This window comes from Nicotiana sylvestris, chromosome 2 (assembly GCF_000393655.2).
Source record: "Nicotiana sylvestris chromosome 2, ASM39365v2, whole genome shotgun sequence".
NCBI classification, from domain to species: Eukaryota; Viridiplantae; Streptophyta; class Magnoliopsida; order Solanales; family Solanaceae; genus Nicotiana; species Nicotiana sylvestris.
In genome coordinates, this window is record NC_091058.1 from 106366616 (window position 1) to 106386909 (window position 20294).

Below are 20294 nucleotides of genomic sequence, written 5' to 3' on the forward strand. Positions count from 1 at the left end.
ATCTATAAAAGAGAACAACACTGATATTTAAGGAGTTAGCAATTAGAGATTGACTAGGATACATATGCTACTCTTCCATGGTGGAAGAGTTCGAGTTGATCTCATTTTCTAACTCTATCTTTTTCCTAAACCGTGTTCTTTTTGTGTAAGGAGTCTTTCTCCTTATCCAATATGCAACCTTTTCGATCATGATAAGGAGATATCACTTCTGATAAGTTAGATTTATCTCCTTCACGTGCATCTCACATGTTTGGGTTGATCATAACTGTGTTTCACAAGATGGACCTGGTCCATATCTAAGTTCCTTTGTCAGTCTTCAAAATTTCACCTTTACTTGGACCAACAGTCGTTCTATTGAAATAATTATATCAAACATAACTAATGATCTATATGAAAGAGATTTGGAGAAAACAGAGGTTGGTTGCAGAAGGAGAGAGGAGAGATAGAAGAAGAAATATGGGGGAAGGGAGACGACAAAGAGAGGTGGAGAACGGGTTATCGGGAGAGAAAATAAATAGGAAAGTAAGTTTTTTTGGGATTTAGTTGTACAATGCAAATTTTTTTGGGCTTCCTTTGTCAAACGTAATCTAAGGCGAAAAATTTGCCAATTCCTTTTGTACATTATCAGGAGATGTCAATTTTTCAAAACAAAAAGTAGAATAAAACAGTAACTGCTGACAATTTATTAGTCTTGACAGGAGAAAGGGAGCATTTTTCTTTCACAGTTTTGGTAATTTGCTTACGAGAGTAATATGTTTTTCAGAAAAAATAGCAGAAAAATAACAAAAAACAGCTTAGTATACTGAAGGGGTCCTGAAAAAGAAACAAGGAAAGAACAGCCCAATGATTTGTGAATTTCCCTTTAAAAAGGTCCCTTTTTTCGAATTTAAGAAGGCCTTTCAGATATTAAAACAAAATAGATTTGGTCAAGGTCAATTTCAATTTTGAGCTTCAAAGTCCATTAAGTAAATTTTTCAAAAGCCAGAAAAAATTGAATATTAATTTCTCGTCCTGATATTCGCAGCATCTCTTAATTTTTGCTCTAGTCTAAGCACATGGACTTTTTTAAAACTTATTAGTACTACTAGTACTTCTTATTGTCCCTCGCTCAAAATTCTTTTAAGTCAGTCTTGTTCAACTGGATTATACCTTAGCTGTTTGTATTTTGAAGTTTGCATAGTACCCTTGTAATTATATACTTTATGCACGTTTAGTACCATTATTTTTTGGAATGTGTATTATCTCGTTTCATGCTTTATCAGAGACGATAGACGGGAGCTAGTAATGAGTTGAGTTAAATGATGCCAAGTTGCCAACTGCTAATTGCAATTTTACTTTGTAACCTTTTTCCTGCTTTTGGTGCTATATATGTTTCTTTAAATTAATTTTTATAATTCTTCCCTTTAGGTGACAGCCATGCACCCAGGACCATGGATACGATGAGCTCACAGTGGATTTCATATCCTTTTATTATCTTAAACCTAGTAATTTAGAGGTTGATAATTAAGATCATGATTCATAGTTAATGGTCCATCCTCGTCATCTAGCGTATTGAGCCAGCTCAAGACAGTTTTTCAAACTTTTGGGTAATGATTGGACGGATTTATAATAGCACAGTATTGCACATCCAAATCCAAATCCAAAGTAATAGAAAAATCAATAGAGGGGACAACTCAGTCAAAACATCACTAGTATCAAAACCAAAATTTCCTTTTTCCCATGCCTGGCTCAACATTTGATCCAGTGTCTCTATTCTTTTGGCCTCCTCCTCGTTGGGGCAAGTTCTTCTTTGTTTAACGAAAACAAAGACATATTAATAATTAGTTTAAGTAGGATTTAACGCTAAAGTTCTGTGGGTGTTACATAAATAATGACAAGGGAGAGAAAAAAAGACAAGCTAGCTAGCGATTACGTACGTAGTAATGGTATCTTAAGCACATGGTTACAAACACACAATATATATAATTCCTTACTTTCATGGTTAGGCTCTTTTGTTTGATTTGTTGTCCTAATTATTTTTAAGGAATAAAAACCTCCCCAAGGACCATGGATGCTTGGGAATTCCCTTTTGATAACTTCCAAAGCAATTAATGCTCAAATTCGTTTTCTTTATTTTAACATCGTATAGGTGTCTTCTAGTCCTTGTATCTCAAAGCTTAGGAATCCTCCTCAAAGTTCTCAATAACTCATATAAACTACACTAAATTTTTTATCTTACCCGATTCTCCTTTTCTGCTTTCTCCTCGAATTCTTCTAATACTCTTTCCTTACGTACCATTTCCAAAAGCTAAAATTCTTTTGATTTTTGAAAAGTTTGGTGTGACCTAGTCCATTATATTGATTGATAGACGACAAGATGAGACAAAAGGTGGTTCGCTTTCTTTATTCGTCCTTTTTTGGCTTTTGCACCATCAAGGTTTGTTAGGCTGAGAATATTACGTACGACAGCGCACGGGCCTATAACTTGAATTAAGATTTAGTAATTAATTGCAGGTAAACTTGAAAAAGTAGTTTGTTCATGCTTAAAAATCTGTTAACCAAAGTATCTTGTTACAAGGCAAGGTTTTGCATCAGTGTGCAAGGCTAAAGTAAGCTCTTGATAAAAAATGTATCATGGGCATTATATGCTGCACTTTATGTTAAAGTGAGAGTAGGAAGAATCAAATATCGATCACCAACAAGGATATATAGGAATCGGGTGCACGGCGGAGTCAAATGTTTGATAATTGTTTACTAATTCTTGTTGGATATGATCATTATTTTGTAACGTTATTTTGTTAAAAACGAGCTACTACATGACTTACCCTGATATGCAATTACAGTTCACTTATACTAATTAAAGTTATATATCCATGCATTACGAGTTTCAACATATATGTTAAGCTTGAAGAAGTACGAGCTCATAGAGCTTCATAGCCTACAATGGCGGAAGCAGTTAGAAGCTTCCAAAGGATCGAAGCTAAGGCAGAAATGGAATTCTCAAATGAGTGAAAAGAGAATCGCTTTTCAATTATGCATAAGCTGGAATATATACAATCAGATTAGCTAATGACAGTTAAGCAACAGCTAATCAATCTCTAATCAATTAACTAACCGGCCTCTAACTAACAACTATAACTAACTATCGGAAGTCATTAACTAACTAACTGAATGAACAATGCAGCATCTAACTAACTATTAACTAACTATCGGAAAGGAAAATAAAATACAAATTTCTTATAATCTTAATACCCCCCTCAAGTTAGAGGTGGAGAACACACTGCCAACTTGCCCAAGATAGTGGAATGCTTGATCCCAGTGAGGGATTTGGTGAGAATGTCAGCGAGTTGATCACCAGTTCTAATATGTTGAAGCAAGATGAGGCCTTTTGTGAGCTTTGTCCTAACGAAGTGACAATCAACTTCAATGTATTTCGTACGTTCGTGAAAAACTAGATCCTTGGCAATGTGGAGAGCAGATTGATTGTCACAAAATAGAGGGATAGGTAGAACAGGAGGTATAGTCAATTCTGTGAGCACACGATGCAGCCAAACAAGTTCACCAACGACCTTTCTAATGGATCTGTACTCTGCTTCTGCTGAAGAAAGGGAGATGGTTTCCTGCTTCTTAGATTTCCAACTGATAGGACTGTTTCCCAAAAGGACAAGGTATCCTGACACTGACTTCATGGAATCAGGGCATGTAGCCCAATCAGAATCACAGTAGGCTTTTACTGAGAAATCATTATCACTGGACATGAAGAGACCCAAGGTGGGATCCTTGAGTAGGTATCTAAGCATATGGTATGTTGCCTGAAGATGAGGTTCTCTAGGGTCCTGCATATATTGGCTTAGATGTTGTACCCCATAAGCTATGTCCAGTCTAGTGTTGGTGAGGAAGTTTAACTTCCCAACTAGCTGCTTGTAGAAAGTAGGATCAGATAGAGGTACTCCTTCCGTAGCTTTCAACTTTGTTGTGAGATCAAGTGAAGAAGACAAACTGGTAGCATGGAGACAGTCATATTCTTTGAGGAGATCAAGAGTAAACTTCCTTTGTGAGATCAAGATTCCACCTTTTCTGTAGAGCACCTCAAGTCCCAAGAAGTAGTGTAATTTTCCCAAGTCTTTGATCTTGAATTGGTTATGCATGAAGGTTTTCAACATTTGATTTTAAGTGAGATCATTTCAAGTTAGAAGAACATCATCTACATAAACTCCCACAAATACCACACGATCAGATGTTCTCTTGTAAAAGAGAGAATAATCGTGCATAGAATGAATGTAGCCCTTGGAATACAAAGCTTCAGTAAGTTTAGCATACCATTGTCTACTAGCTTGCTTTAGACCATAGAGGGATTTGTTCAATTTGCAAACCAGTTATGGAGAAGAAACTGCAAGCCCTTGGGCAGCTTCATGTATACCTCTTTATGCAAATCTCCATGGAGAAAAGCATTGTTCACATCTCATTGAAATAGCTCCCAGTTCTTCTTAGCTGTAGTAGCAATTAAAGCTCTAACAATGGCCATCTTTACTACTGAAGAAAAAGTTTCTGTGTAATCTATGCCAGCTTTTTGTGTATAGCCTTTTACAACTAATCTGGTTTTATACCTTTCCATACTCCCATCTGTTTTATGCTTTACCTTAAAGACCTATTTGCAGCCTATGGCTTGTTTCCTAGCAGGTAAAGGGACTAAAGTCCAAGTGTTGTTTGCATGAAGTACTTCAAATTCCTAAATTATGGCATGCTGCCAGGCAGGATTGATTGATGCTTCTTCATAAGACAATGGCTCGCTATCATTACAAATTCTTTTTACAACATGCTGACTATCAGCATTAAGGACATCAAGAGCAATATGGTTGTTTTGGGTAAAGAGAGCATTCAGAGAAAAGGAAGGGTTGATCTGAGTGGCTTCAGCATTCTGAGATTGTTTTGGGTTAGACATATTACAAACATATTCAGACAAATAAGATATGGTCTTAGATATTCTACTGGACACCCTTTGGATTGGCCTCATAATAGAAGATGAGGGTTGGTCTACCCTGGAGGTGATTGAAGAGATTAAGTCTGGTGATGTGGTATTAAGTGTATGAGGTGAATGTATAGTATGATTATGTGACATTAGGATAGTTGTGTGTGTGGTGCTACTAGGTGATGATGCAGTAGAGTTATCTGTCTGAGAAGTTAAAGGGTTGTGGACTGGATAAGAACTGCAGTCGGTAGAATAATCTTGATGTGTGACAGAATTAGGCAAGAGAAAAAAGGAATTTGGTAAAGGTGGGAGTGAAAAAGGGAAGATTGACTCATAAAAAATCGCATCTCTGGACACACAAATTTTCTTAGTAATTATGTTGTGACGACCCGGCCAGTCGTCTCATGAGTTACCGCTCCATTTCCCCCCCCCCATTTATGCTTCATTATGCTTCGTTATCCGTGTTTTATGTGACCGAGTTGAGTAGTTTGCGTTCGGAGTGGATTTGGTAAAAAATGAGACACTTAGTCTCTTTTAAGAAAGTTTAAGTTGGAAAAGTCAACCGGATGTTGACATATGAGTTAGAGGGCTCGGATGTGAGTTCTGATGGTTCGTTTAGATTCGGGAGGTAATTTATGACTTAGGTGTGTGATCAGAATTGGTTTGGGAGGTCCGGTGTAGAATTAGGCTTGAATTGGCGAATTTAGTATTTTGGCAATTTTCGGTTGGTAGGTGAGATTTTGATCCGAGGGTCGGAATGGAATTCCGAGAGTTGCAGTAGCTTCGTGTTGTCATTTGGGATATGAGCAAAATTTCAGGTCACTCAGACGTGGTTTGGTTGGGTTTTTGATCGAAAACGTATTTCAGAAGATTTCTCAAAAACTAGGCTTGAATCCGATGTGTTTCGGGTAATTTGATGTTGTTTGAGGTGCTTTGATGATTGGAACAAGTTTGAATAAGGTATTGTGTCATGTTAGTGCTTTTGGTTGAGGTCCCGAGGGCCTCGGGTTGAATTCGGATGGTTAACGGGAAGATTTTGGACTTAAGAGATCTTAGAAGTTGTTGCTCTGGTATTTCCGCACCTGCGAATTGGGGACCGCAGGTGCGGTGCCGCATATGCAGAAGAAGAGCCGCAGAAGCAGATTTGGGAAGAGTAGTCAGGGACCGCAAATGCGGCACATGGACCGCACCTGCAGAGTCGCAGATGCGGCTCGTGGAACGCAGATGCGGAACCTGGCCCCCTAAGTGATTTCCGTAGATGCGGAGGGATTACCGCAAAAGCGGTACCGCAGGAGCAGTGGTGGGATCGCAGATGCGAAAACCCCTAGGCAGAAAATTTATAAGTCATTTTATCCGCGATTTTGAGCCATTTTTCCTCCACTACTGAGTATTTTGAGAGCTTTTTGAAGGTGATTAAAGAGGGATTCAAGGAGAATTGATTGGAGGAATGATTTTCGAACCTAAAACTTGAATCTATTGTGAAATTAACCTAGAAATTCATGGAACTTAAGCTAAAAATAGAAGAACTAGGGCTTGGATTTTGAACTTTTGAATTGGGATTTGAAGGACCATTTGAGGTCGGAATTAAGAACTTTTGGTATGTATGAACTCGTGGGGTGATAATGAATCTAATGATGTGAAAATTTCTAAGTTTCGAGAAGTGGGCCCGGGTCTCGGGTTTTGCTAATTTCGGGATTTTTGATATTTTTCGATTGTTTTCGTTTGGGTTTTGTTTCCTTAGCATATTGTGATGTATTCATTCTGATTTTGGATAGATTCGATGCGCGTGGAGGTCGATTCGAGGGGCAAAGGCATCGCGAGCTAGAGTTGTAGCCGGTTCGAGGTGAGTAATGATTGTAAATGATGTCCTGAGGGTATAAAATACCGGATTGCACATCGTACTGCTCTATTGAGTTGAGACACGCGCTGATGATGGGCGTGGAGTCATTTACTATTGGGGATTGGGACTTGGTCCGTCCCGATTGATGTTTTTACCGCGTATTTGACTGAAACTTATTTGTTATTATCATGATTTGGGTTGATTGCCATATTTGGGCTTCGTGCCAACTATTTGAACCCTCCGGGGATTTTTATCACTAATTCCTCACTATTTGACTTATTACTTGAACTCAGTCCTGTTGATATTTACTGTTTTCAAACTCAGCCACTTTTATTCATATTTGAAACTTCAATGATATTTCTAATGATGTTTTGGGCCGAGAACTACTGTTTTACTAATGCCCGAGGGGCTTGTGATGATTTTCTGACTGAGTGAGGCCGAGGGCCATATGTGAGGATATGCTGAGTGATATAAGGCCGAGGGCCTGAGATACTTTTATACGCCACGAGGTGGCTTGATATAGCGCTTGGGCTGTAAGGGGCCCCTCCGAAGTCTGCACCCCCACAGTGAGCGCGAGTACCCATCATGATTTGAGAGTGAGCCTAAGGGGCTAATACTGTACTGAGAGTGAGACCGAGGGGCTGATGTTGTACTGAGAGTGAGCCCGAGGGGCTGATACTGTTCTGAGTGAATGTTAGTGTGCCCGAGGGGCGGATTTCTACTTGTTATTTACCTGCTAAATTACCTGTTTTACTTGGTTTAAAGGAATTTCATTTGACTTCTTCATGGATTTACTGCTTTAAGTGATTTTACTGCTTGATATAGAATTGCTTTGTGCCTTTACGTGTTTTTCTTGCTTTTAGCCATTATTTATATTTATTACTCACTGAGTCGGAGTACTTACATTACTCCCTGTACCATGTGTGTAGATTCAGGCATCGCAGAGTCCGTTCCTGAGTGCTGATCCTCCCAGTCCAGGCAGTGTTTTTCGGAGACTACGAGGTAGCTGTTGGCGTCCGCAACCCCCATGCCTCTCTTATCTTGCTATTTTTATGTTCTTGAACTTCTGTATCAAATTTCGTATCTAGTAGACTGGTATCCGGATTTATTAGTTGCTCATGACTTGTAACACCCCGGTTTGGGCTGTGTCGGGATGGTTTCTACTGTTGTCATCGTTATTTCCACAAATGACGGCTATTATATCATGTTTTAGAACTATTTATGGTATTTAATTGTCTAAATAAGGTGTTCTCTTTTGGTTTGGCTGGCCTTCCCTTCACGAGAGGCACCATCACGACCGGATTCGGGGTTAGGGTTGTGACTAGTTGGTATCAGAGCCTAGGTTACATAGGTCTCACGAGTCATGAGCAGGTTTAGTAGAGTCTCGCGGATCGGTACAGAGATGTCTGTATTTATCCTCGAGAGGCTGTAGAACCTTTAGGAAAAACTTCATATTCTTGAAACTCTTGTCATGCGAACTTGTTGGTCCGAGTACTAAACGTCTGTTATTCCATTCTCTCACAGATGGTGAGGACGCGAGCTACCGGACGAGGTGGACGACCACCAGTTGAGACCACGAAAGGCTGTGGCCGCTGTTGTGGTCGTGGCAGAGGTAGAGCAGCGAGGGAAGCACCTGTAGATCCACCAGCTGCCCTAGCTCCGGATCTGGCTCCAGCTATGGATGCTCCAACAGCACCAGTTCAGGCACCAGTTGTGCCCATTGTGATTCCGGGTCTTCAGGAGGCCTTGACACAAATCTTATCAGTTTGTACTAGCCTGGCTCAGGCAGTTTCAGCCACCATAATAGCAATTACTTCACAGGACAGGGGAGGCAATCAGACCCCCGCTTCTCGCACACCTAAGCAGGTAGTGCAGGGACTTCAGACGTCGGGGGCACCTCTAGCCCAGCCGGTTGCACCAGCTCAGGAGTTTGTTGTGCCAGTTATGCTGGATGATGAGCAGCATCGTCTTGAGAGGTTTGGTAGCCTCTGTCATTCAGTGGTGCTGAGGGCGAGGATGCCCAGGGTTTTCTAGATAAGTGTCAGCGGATGCTCCGTACATCAGGGATTCTTGAGTCTAGTGGTGTGGCATTTACTACCTTTCAGTTTTCTGAGGCTGCCTTCACTTGGTAGGAGGCATATGAGAGGCGTAGGCCTATGGGAGCAGCGCCCCTCACTTGGCATGAGTTCTCCGTTCTCTTCTTGGAGAAGTATGTACCGTAGTCTCGCAGAGAGGAGCTGCATAGACAGTTTGAGTGGTTGAGATAGGGGGATATGACTGTGTCACAGTATGAGTCGAGGTTTTCAGAGTTGGCTCGTCATGTCGTCTGGATGGTTTCGATAGATCGTGAGAGGATCAGGAGATTTGTTGTTGGCCTTAACTATCACCTCCGTATTCTTATGACTAGAGAGAGAGTGTTGGGTGCTACGTTCGAGGAGGTGGTTGATATCGGTCGCGTGATTGAGACGGTCCACTGTCAGGATCGAGAGGGAGGCCAAGAGGCCTCGAGGATGGGGCAGTTATAGTGGTGCTCCTTTGAGAGGCCAGTTTCAGTATGGTAGAGGCCGTTCATTCAGGTCTGCTCAGCCAGCTCGCCCAAGTTATCATGGGGCATCTTCGGGTCATGGTTATCATGGTACTCAGTAGGGCCAGTCAACACTTAGTGCCCTTTAAGCTCAGAGTGCATCTGGTGCTCCGTCAGCTCAGGGTTCTTTTATGCGGAGTGCATCAGCTAGTCACTCTGGTGCAAGGGGTTCCTTTTAGTCCCCTTATCCAACACCTGGGAGTTGTTTTGAGTGTGGAGAGTTTCGGCATGTGTGGAGTCAATGTCCTCGTTGTGTTGCTAGTTTGTCCCAGCAGAGGGGTCAGCCCTCGACTTCTGCTCCAGTTACTTCACCACCTACCCAGCCAACTAAGGGTGGAGGTCAGGCAGCCAGGGGTCGCCCCATAGGGGGAGGTCGATCAGGGGGCGGTCAGGCCCGTTTCTATGCACTTCCAGGCAGACTAGACGTCATTGCTTCAGATGCTGTCATTACAGGTATTGTTTTAGTCTGCCACAGAGATGCCTCTGTGTTATTTGATCCCGGTTCCACCTTTTCTTATGTGTTATCATACTTTGCTCGTTATTTGGGTATGCCCCATGAGTTTCTTGCTTTGCATGTTCATGTATCTACCCTGGTGGGCGATACTGTTGTTGTAGACGGTGTGTATCGATCATGTGTGGTAACTATTGGGGGTCTGGAGACCCGAGCAGATCTATTGCTATTGAGCATGGTGGATTTTGATGTCATTTTGGGCATGGATTGGTTATCTCCGTGTCGTGCTATTCTGGACTGTTATGCTAAGACAGTCACTTTGGCAATGCCGGGTGTACCGCGGATTGAGTGGCATGGTGTGACTGATTATGTTCCTAGTAGAGTGATATCTTTCTTGAAGGTCCAGCGTATGGTTGGGAAGGGTTGCTTGTCATATCTATCATTTGTGAGAGATGTTAGAGCTGAGACTTCCAGTATTGATTTTGTCCCAGTTATGAGGGAATTTCCCGATGTGTTTCCTGCAGACCTTCCGGGCATGCCACCGGACAAGGATATTGATTTTGGTATTGACCTGGTGCCGGTAACTCATCCCATTTCTATTCCGCCATAAGGGGGGTCATTCGGCCTAGTGTGTCACCTTGGTGTGCGTCCGTTCTGTTTGTGAAGAAGAAGGATGGCATCATGAGAATGTGCATTGATTATAGGCAATTGAACAAAGTAACAATTAAGAACAAGTATCCTTTGCCTCGCATTGATGATTTATTTGACCAGTTTCAGGGAGCGAGAGTGTTCTCCAAGATTGATCTCCATTCGGGTTATCACCAGTTGAAGATCAGGGATTCAGATATTCTTAAGACTGCTTTCAGGACCAGATATGGTCATTATGAGTTCTTTGTGATGTCTTTCGGTCTAACCAATGCCCCAGCAGCATTTATGCATTTGATGAACAGCGTGTTCCGTCCTTGTCTTGATTCGTTCGTTATAGTATTCATTGATGATATCATGGTGTACTCATGTAGTTAGGAGGAGCACGCGTATCATTTGAGAGTTGTGTTGAAGAAATTGAGGGAGGAGAAGCTTTATGCAAAGTTCTCCAAATGTGATTTTTGGCTCAGTTCAATGGCTTTCTTGGGGCACGTGGTGTCCAGCGAGGGTATTCAGGTTGATCCGAAGAAGATAGAGGCGGTTCAAAGTTGGCCCAAACCATCCTCAGCCATAGAGATTTGTAGCTTTCTTGGGCTGGCAGGCTATTATCACCGGTTTGTTCAAGGATTCTCCTCTATCGCATCGCCCTTGACCAAGTTGAATCAGAAGGGCATTTCATTTGTATGGTCGGACGAGTGTGAAGAGAGATTTCAGAAGCTCAAGACAGCTTTGACTACAACTCCAGTATTGGTTTTTGCCATCAGTTTCAGGTTCATATACCGTATATTGTGATGCTTCGAGAGTTGGGATTGGTTGTGTATTGATGCAGGAGGTAGAGTTATTGCTTATTCTTCCCGACAGTTGAAGCCCCATGAGAAGAACTACCTCGTTCATGATTTGGAGTTTGCTGCCATAGTTCATGCATTGAATATTTGGAGGCATTATTTGTATGGTGTATCTTGTGAGGTATTCACCGATCATCGCAGTCTTCAGCATTTGTTTAAGCAAAAGGATCTTAATTTGAGGTAGCGGAGGTGGTTGGAGTTGCTTAAGGATTATGATATTACTATATTGTACCATCCGGGAAAGGCCAATGTGGTGGCCGATGCTTTGAGCCGAAAGGCAGTGAGTATGGGGAGTTTGGCATATATTCCAGTTGGGGAGAGACCTCTTGCAGTTGATGTTCAAGTCTTGGCCAATTGGTTCGTGAGGTTGGATATTTCGGAGCCCAGTCGGCTATTGGCGTGTGTGGTTTCTCGGTCTTCCTTATATGATCGCATCAGAGAACTCCAGTATGATGATCTGCATTTGCGTGTCCTTAAGGACAGAGTCCAACATGATGATGCTAGAGACGTGACCATTGGTGATGATGGTGTGTTGAGGATGCAGGTCCGGATTTGTGTGCCCAATGTGGATGGGCTTCGGGAGTTGATTCTGGAGGAGGCCCATAGCTCGCGGTATGCCATTCATCCGGGTGTTGCGAAAATGTATCAGGATTTGAGGCAGCACTATTGGTGGAGAAGAATGAAGGAAGATATTATGGGATTTGTAGCTCGGTATTTCAATTATCAGTAGGTGAAATATGAGCATTAGAGACCGGGTGGCTTGCTTCAGCAGATAATTATTCCTGAGAGGAAGTGGGAGAGGATCACTATGGACTTTATTGTTGGACTTCCACAGACTTTGAAGAAGTTCGATGCTATTTGGGTGATTTTGGATCGGCTAACCAAGTCCGCGCACTTCATTCCTATGTGTACTACCTATTCTTCAGAGAGGTTAGTAGAGTTATACATTCAGGAGATTGTTCGGCTGCATAGTGTTCCAGTTTCTATTATTTCAGATCGAGGTACTCAGTTTACTTCCCAGTTTTTGAAGTCTGTTCAGCGAGAGTTGGGTACTCAGGTGGGGTTGAGCACAGCTTTTCATCCTCAGATGGACGGGTAGTCCGAGCGTACTATTCAAATATTGGAGGACATATTGCCTACTTGTGTTATTGATTTCGGAGGATCATGGGATGAGTTTCTACCGCTTGCAGAGTTTGCTTACAACAACAGCTACTAGTCGAGTATTCAAATGGCTCCGTATGAGGCTTTGTATGGGAGGCAGTGTAGATCTCTAGTTGGTTGGTTCGAGCCCGGCGAGGCTAGGCTATTGGGGACAAATTTGGTTCAGGATGCCTTAGAAAAGGTGAAGGTGATTTAGGAGAGGCTCGTACAGCGCAGTCGCGACAGAAGAGTTATGCGGACCGAAAGGTTCGAGATGTGTCCTACATGGTTGGTGAGAAGGTCTTGCTGAAGGTTTCACCCATGAAGGGTGTTATGAGATTTGGGAAGAAAGAAAAGTTGAGTCCGCGGTTCATTGGGCCTTTTGAGGTGCTTCGGAGGATTGGAGAGGTGGCTTATGAGCTTGCCTTGCCACCCAGCTTATCTAGCGTGCAACTGGTATTTCATGTTTCTATGCTCTGAAAGTACATTGGGGACCTGTCTCATGTTTTGGACTTCAACACGGTTCAGTTGGATGATGATTTGACCTATGATGTGGAGCTAGTAGCTATTTTGGGTCATCAGGTTCGGAAATTGAGGTCAAAGGATATAGTTTCAGTGAAAGTGCAGTGGAAAGGTCGGCCCGTGGAGGAGGCTACCTGGAGACCGAGCGGGATATGCGGAGCAGATATCCTCACCTATTCGAGGCTTCAGGTATGTTTCTTGACTCATTCGAGGACGAACATTTGTTTAAGTTAGGGAGGATGTGACGACCCGGCCAGTCGTCTCATGAGTTACCGCTCCGTCCCCCCCCCCATTTATGCTTCATTATGCTTCGTTATCCGTGTTTTATGTGATCGAGTTGAGTAGTTTGTGTTCGGAGGATTTGGTAAGAAATGAGACACTTAGTCTCTTTTAAGAAGGTTTAAGTTAGAAAAGTCAACCGGATGTTGACATATGAGTTAGAGGGCTCGGATGTGAGTTCCGATGGTTCGTTTAGTTTCGGGAGGTGATTTATAACTTAGGTGTATGATCGGAATTGGTTTTGGAGGTCCGGTGTAGAATTAGGCTTGAATTGGCAAAGTTAGTATTTTGGCGATTTTCGGTTGGTAGGTGAGTTTTTAATCCGAGGGTCAAAATGGAATTCTGAGAGTTGCAGTAGCTTCATGGTGTCATTTGGGATGTGTGTGCAAAATTTCAGGCCATTCGGACGTGGTTTGGTTGGGTTTTTGATCGAAACGTATTTCGGAAGTTTCTTAAAAACTAGGCTTGAATCAGATGTGTTTCGTGTAATTTGATGTTGTTTGAGGTGCTTTGATGATTAGAACAAGTTTGAATAAGGTATTGGGTCATGTTAGTGCTTTCGGTTGAGATCCCGGGGGCCTCGGGGTGAATTCGGATGGTTAACGGGAAGATTTTGGACTTAAGAGATCTCAAAAGTTGCTGCTTAAGGTATTTCCGCACCTGCGGATTGGAGACCGCAGGTGCTGTTCCACACATGCGGAAGAAGAGCCGCAGAAGCGGATTTGGGAAAAGTAGTGAGGGACTGCAAATGCGGCACATGGACCGCACCTGCGGAGTCGTAGGTGCGGCTCGTGGACCGCAGATGCGAAACCTGCCACCCTAAGTGATTTCCGCAGATGCGGAGGGATTACCGCAAAAGCGGTACCGCAGGAGCGGTGGTGGGATTGCAGATGCGAAAACCCTGGGGCAAAAAGTTTATAAGTCATTTTATCCGCGATTTAGAGCTATTTTTCCTCCATATCTGAGTATTTTGAGAGCTTTTTGAAGGTGATTAAAGAGGGATTCAAGGAGAATTGATTGGAGGTAAGATTTTCGAACCTAAAACTCGAATCTATTTTGAAATTAACATAGAAATTCTTGGAACTTAAGCTAAAAATGGAAGAACTAGGGCTTGAGATTTTGAACTTTTGAATTGGGTTTTGAAGGACCATTTGAGGTCGGAATTGAAAACTTTTGGTATGTATGAACTCATGGGGTGATAAGGAATCTAATGATGTGAAAATTTCTGAGTTTTGATAAGTGGGCCCGGGGCTCGGGTTTTGCTAATTTCGGGATTTTTGATATTTTTTGATTGTTTTCACTTGGGTTTTGTTCCCTTAGCATATTGTGATGTATTCGTTCTGATTTTGGATAGATTCGACGTGCGTGGAGGCCGATTCGAGGGGCAAAGGCGTCGCGATCTAGAGTTGCAGCCGGTTCGAAGTGAGTAATGATTGTAAATGATGTCCTGAGGGTATGAAACCCCAGATTGCACATAGTAGTGCTATATTGAGGTGAGACACGACTGATGATGGGTGTGGAGTCGTTTACTATTGGGGATTAGGACTTGGTCCGTCCTGATTGATTATTTTACCGCGTATTTGACTGAAACTTATTTGTTATCATCATGATTTGGGTTGATTGCCATATTTGGGCTTCGTGCCAACTATTTGAACCCTCCGGGGATTTATCACTAATTCCTCACTGTTTGACTTATTACTTGAACTCAGTCCTATTGATATTTACTATTTTACAAACTCAGCCACTTTTATTCATATTTGAAACTTAAATGATATTTCTAAATGATGTTTTGGGCTGAAAACTATTGTTTTACTAATGCCCGAGGGGCTTGTGATAATTTTCGGACTGAGTGAGGCCGATTATGTGAGGATATGCTGAGTGATATGAGGCCGAGGGCCTGAGATACTTTTATATGCCACAAGGTGGCTTGATATAGCGCTTGGGCCGTAAGGGGCCCCTCCGGAGTCTGCACCCCCACACTGAGCGCGAGTACCCATCATGATTTGAGAGTGAGCCCGAGGGGCTGATATTGTACTGAGAGTGAGCCTGAGGGGATGATACTGTTCTAAGTGATTGTTACTGTGCCCGAGGGGCGGATTTCTACTTGTTATTTACCTGCTAAATTACCTGTTTTACTTGGTTTAAAGGAATTTCATTTGACTTCTTCATGGATTTACTGCTTTAAGTGATTTTACTGCTTGATATAGAATTGCTTTGTGCCTTTACGTATTTTTCTTGCTTTCATCCATTATTTATATTTATTACTCACTAAGTCGGAGTACTCATATTACTCAATGCACCGTGTATGCAGATTCAGGCATCGCAGAGTCCACTCCTGAGTGCTGATCTTCCCAGTCCAGGCAGTGTTTTTCGGAGACTACAAGGTAGTTGTTGGCGTCCGCAGCCCTCGTGCCTCCCTTATCTTACTATTTTTAGGTTCTTGAACTTCTGTATTGGATTTCGTATCTAGTAAACTGGTATCTGAATTTATTAGTTGCTCATGACTTGTGACACCCCGGTTTGGGCTGTGGCGTGGGATGGTTTCTACTGTTGTCATCGTTATTTCCACAAATTATGGCTATTATATCATGTTTTAGAACTATTTATGGTATTTAATTGTTTAAATGAGGTGTTCTCTTTTGGTCTGACTGGCCTTATCTTCACGAGAGGCGTCATCACGACCGGGTTCGGGGTTAGGGTCGTGACATAAGTTCAGTACCTTGTACCCCTTTACACCAAAAGGATATCCTATAAAAACATGTGGAGAAGTTCTTGGTTCAAATTTATCTCTGTGAGGCTTAGGGACAGTTGGATAACATAGGCAACCAAAACTCCTTAAGTGTGAGTAGTTGTCATATCCCATTTTCTTTTTACGCAACGTATCCTGTACTAAGTTTGGGATCCCTCCTCCTATAAAAGGGGAGTCGCTAACACCCTGTAAGAAGAGCTCCAACCATTCTACTCAAGTGAAATAATATTTCTCTCTCTCTCTCTCTTCTCTCTAACTCGTCTGTTCTTATTGGCTCGAGACCATTTTAGTATTTTATCGTTTTCTCATTTATTCTTCATTTATTGCCTGACATTGATCATAGAGAGCCTTATATGATCATATTTAACTGTTATCCCATCCCCGACTGCCCCCGACACCTCGAACTCGAGCCAGATATCGACCCCGATAACTCAATATCGGGCTGGACATCAACCCCGAGGCCCCTCATCGACTAATCCTACACTCGAGTAGCAGGTTTCTTGGTTCATTCAACTCCCCGTTTTAGCCTATATCCCCTTGGTAAACAAGCCTGGACAGTAAGCCTTTAGTTTTGGTAATTGCTCCATTTCTAGCTCATATTTTTCCATAAACTTCATATTCTTAGCATCAACTGCTCTAAATAACTAGCATAAAAATAGATCACGTATTTTTAGAATTTCATTTACAAAATTAATTATTGTTACCATTTTCACGGTAAACATGATTGCTTATGCTTTGCGCCAGTTAAAGCCTCATCTGAAGAACTATCGTGTTCATGATTTCGAGTTGGCGGCCATTGTTCATGCGTTGAAGATTTTGAGGCACTATCTCTTTGGTGTGTCTTGTGAGGTGTTCACAGATCATCATAGCCTCCAGCACTTGTTCAAGAAGAATGATCTCAATTTCAGTCAGCGGAGATGGTTGGAGCTGCTAAAGGACTATGATATTACTGATAAGTATGGATTTTAACCTCTTATTTGCTTTTTTTTACATGTGATTTAGGACAAAAATGTTTGAAGGTATTCTTGGAAACCAATGAAATGTGCTTGCCTGCAGGAATTGTACAAAATAAGCCAAAGAAGTCAAAACCAAATCACAAAGGTGTCAAAAGTTGAACAACAAAAAGACTGGAAAAAAAATCCTAAAACGCGGACTGCACCAATATTGTGCAGCCGCAAAAGCCATGGTGCAGTCGCGATCATAATTATGTGGATAGTGATGATTGAGAATCAGAGAGCTGGCAACATGAACAAAAGAGAATAGTGTGAACCGCACCATGAGTGTGTGGCCGCGGATGTCCCTTGTGCAGCCACGATTGAAATTATGCGGTCCGCAAGATAAAGAATCAGAGAGTTGATTTCAAGCCAAACTCAAGAAGGTGTGGATTGCGTCACTTTTATACGGCCGCGTAATCTGGAGCGCGGCCACACTTGGAATTATGCGGTCCGCAAAAGTCCGGCTCAACCCAGATCCAAAAGAGATAAACGCGAACCACATCAGAATTATGGGGTCGCGAAAGCAAGAGTGCAGCCGCACTCAGAATTATGCGGCCGCATAACCTCCGCAGGGCAGTTTTGTTAGATTTTTTTAGCTTAGTATAAATAGAACTTTTTGTCATTTTTAGGTTATGTTATGTTTTGTATAAGAACGTGAGACAACTGAGTATTCTATTTTTGAAAATTTTGTACTAGATTCATCTCTTAACATTTGATTTTCATTCCATAAATTAATATTATGGATTTTAACTTCATTTCATCTTTAATTTCTGTTATTTTCGTGAATTTCTAAACCCATAGCTAGGGTTGTGACCCAACCCTAGTGTGGATATTCATTGGGTATTTGATTTTAGGGCTTGAATGTGAATGAGTTAGTGACATTTAGCCTAGTCCTTGATAGAACTATAGAATTAATGGTTGCAAACATTAATTCATACCTTTATGACTTCGTCTCTACTTGAGAAAGAGAGACTAAGTCTAGGACAACTAGGCTAACAAGGAATTGGCGTGAACTCAAGAAATTGATAGCCCCAATTAAAGGGTTAAACCTATAGATAGTAATACCCCACTTGAGCTAATATCACTTGAATTGTATGAATACCCATTTGGACTTGAGAAAGCCAAATTGTGCAAAATCACTCAAACTACCGAGAGGTATAAAGTGAGTAACCCGTGTGTGATATCTATATTATGATCCCAACTAATCAAGATTGCCCTAGAGTTTTCTACCCGTTAGATATCCACCTAGGTGGAAGTTACGACCCTAATCTCTTTAAACATTTGAAAAACAACTACAAAAATATTATCTTTAGTTTTAATCATTGCAATCTTTAGAGTAAAGTTAGAAGTAGAAATCAACCCCAAATTTGTGAAAGTGTAATTAGAATCAAAACCCGCATCTAGCTTTGATATAAACCTAATTCCACACATTAACTCCCTGTGAATTTGATCCCAACCTAGTTGGGTTAAAACTGTAACGACCACCCTCGCTACTCAATAGTAGGGTTGGCTTGAACCCGATCAATTTTTGGTGTCATTGCCAGGGAGTTAGATGGTCTTTGCTATATATTTGAGTATTTGTGTGTTTTGTTTTTCTTTCCTTCCGTTTGTCTAATTTTGTGTGTGAATTGCTTTTAGGTACCAAATGGCTCTTAACAACGAAGCCCTTGGGAATATACCATTGGGGGGTGGGGGAGGTAGATGACGAACATGTGGATGAGGTTCATCATGAACCTCAGGTACCAAGGAGAGGCCGCCATCCTAATGAAAACATCCCAAAACCTCACCCACCTCCTCCAAGGGAAGCACACTAGGTGTTGCCCAACACTATTGGATTAGGGCGGGAAACTTTTAAATAACCAATGACATGCTTACACTATTGGAATAGAGGGGTTTCTTCACATCAAAACACCTAAAAGTATCTCAAAGGTTTTGTTGACACGTGTCGGGGGAGCAAGCAGAATAATATCTCCGAGGACACATTAAGGTTAAGGCTTTTCACATTTTCTCTAAGGGTGAAGGCTTTGGATTGGCTAGAGAGGTTACCCAACCATTCCATACACACTTGAGATGAGTTGGCAGAAAAGTCCATTTCCAAATTCTTTCCTCCAGGTCATATGGCGATGCTTAGGGATGAGATTCTTGCTTTCAAGCAAGAACCCAGTGATCCATTGCACGAGATTTGGGAGAGATATTGTACCATGGGTAACGAGTACCGAACAACAATATGACTGAGGCCATGATCCAACAGACCTTCTACAGGGGATCAACACAACAAACCAATGTGTGGTTAATCAACTCGCTGGGGGAAACTTCATAAACACGCCATATGCCGAAGCTTGTGAAATACTTGATGATATGTAGGATACCTCTTCAGCGTGGCAAGGTAAAGCCAATGTGCCACAAGGTGACTCTAATGTTATTCACCTACACAGGGATCTACATGACCACGAGCAAGCTATAGCTGAGTTGACAACTACCATGAACCAATTGGCCAAATCTCAGCTTCAACAAATTCAAGGGCCGAAACAAGTGAATGCAGTGGAAGGTGTGAATATGATGGTAAACAAGAAGCAGCAACGAGGTCAAGTTCAAAAAAATCCGAATCAATTTGAGCAAAGTGGTAGTGGGTACAATCAAGATGATTCATATGATGATCAAAGTGAAGAGGTTCAATATGTCAGCAATTATCAAGGTCAACGGAGCAATGCTCCGAATCAAGGAAATTGGGGCAATCAAGGTCAACAAGGCAATTGGAATAGTGGTAACAACAACAACAACTAAGGCAATTGGGGGAACAACAACAATCAATGTTGGGGTAATCAAGGAAATCAAGGCAATTGGGGTGGCAACAATAGTAGTAATTGGGGAGGCAATAACTATCAAGGGGGTTGGAACAACAATAATAAAAGAAATTGGGGGTCAGGCTTTCATAGGCCCCCGATGCATCAACAACCAAACAACCCACCTCCATATCTGTCACAAGGTCCTAGTTCTTCCAACAATGAGATGAGATAGATTGAAAACATGTTCAAGCAGATGATGGAGAAAAATGCCAACTCCGATGCCCAATTAGTCTCCCACAACACTTATTTCCGCAACTTGGAAGTCCAACTTGGCCAAATTTCTCACGCTTTGAATAGTTGCCCTAAAAGGGCACTACTAAGTGATACGGTAGTCAACTCGAAGGATGGGAACACTATGGGTCATGCTATGGCAGTGACTATAAGAAATGGGAAAGGTGGAGTTGCTAGCACCTCAAACTTAAGAAAGATTGTGAATGATGGTGTGGTGAT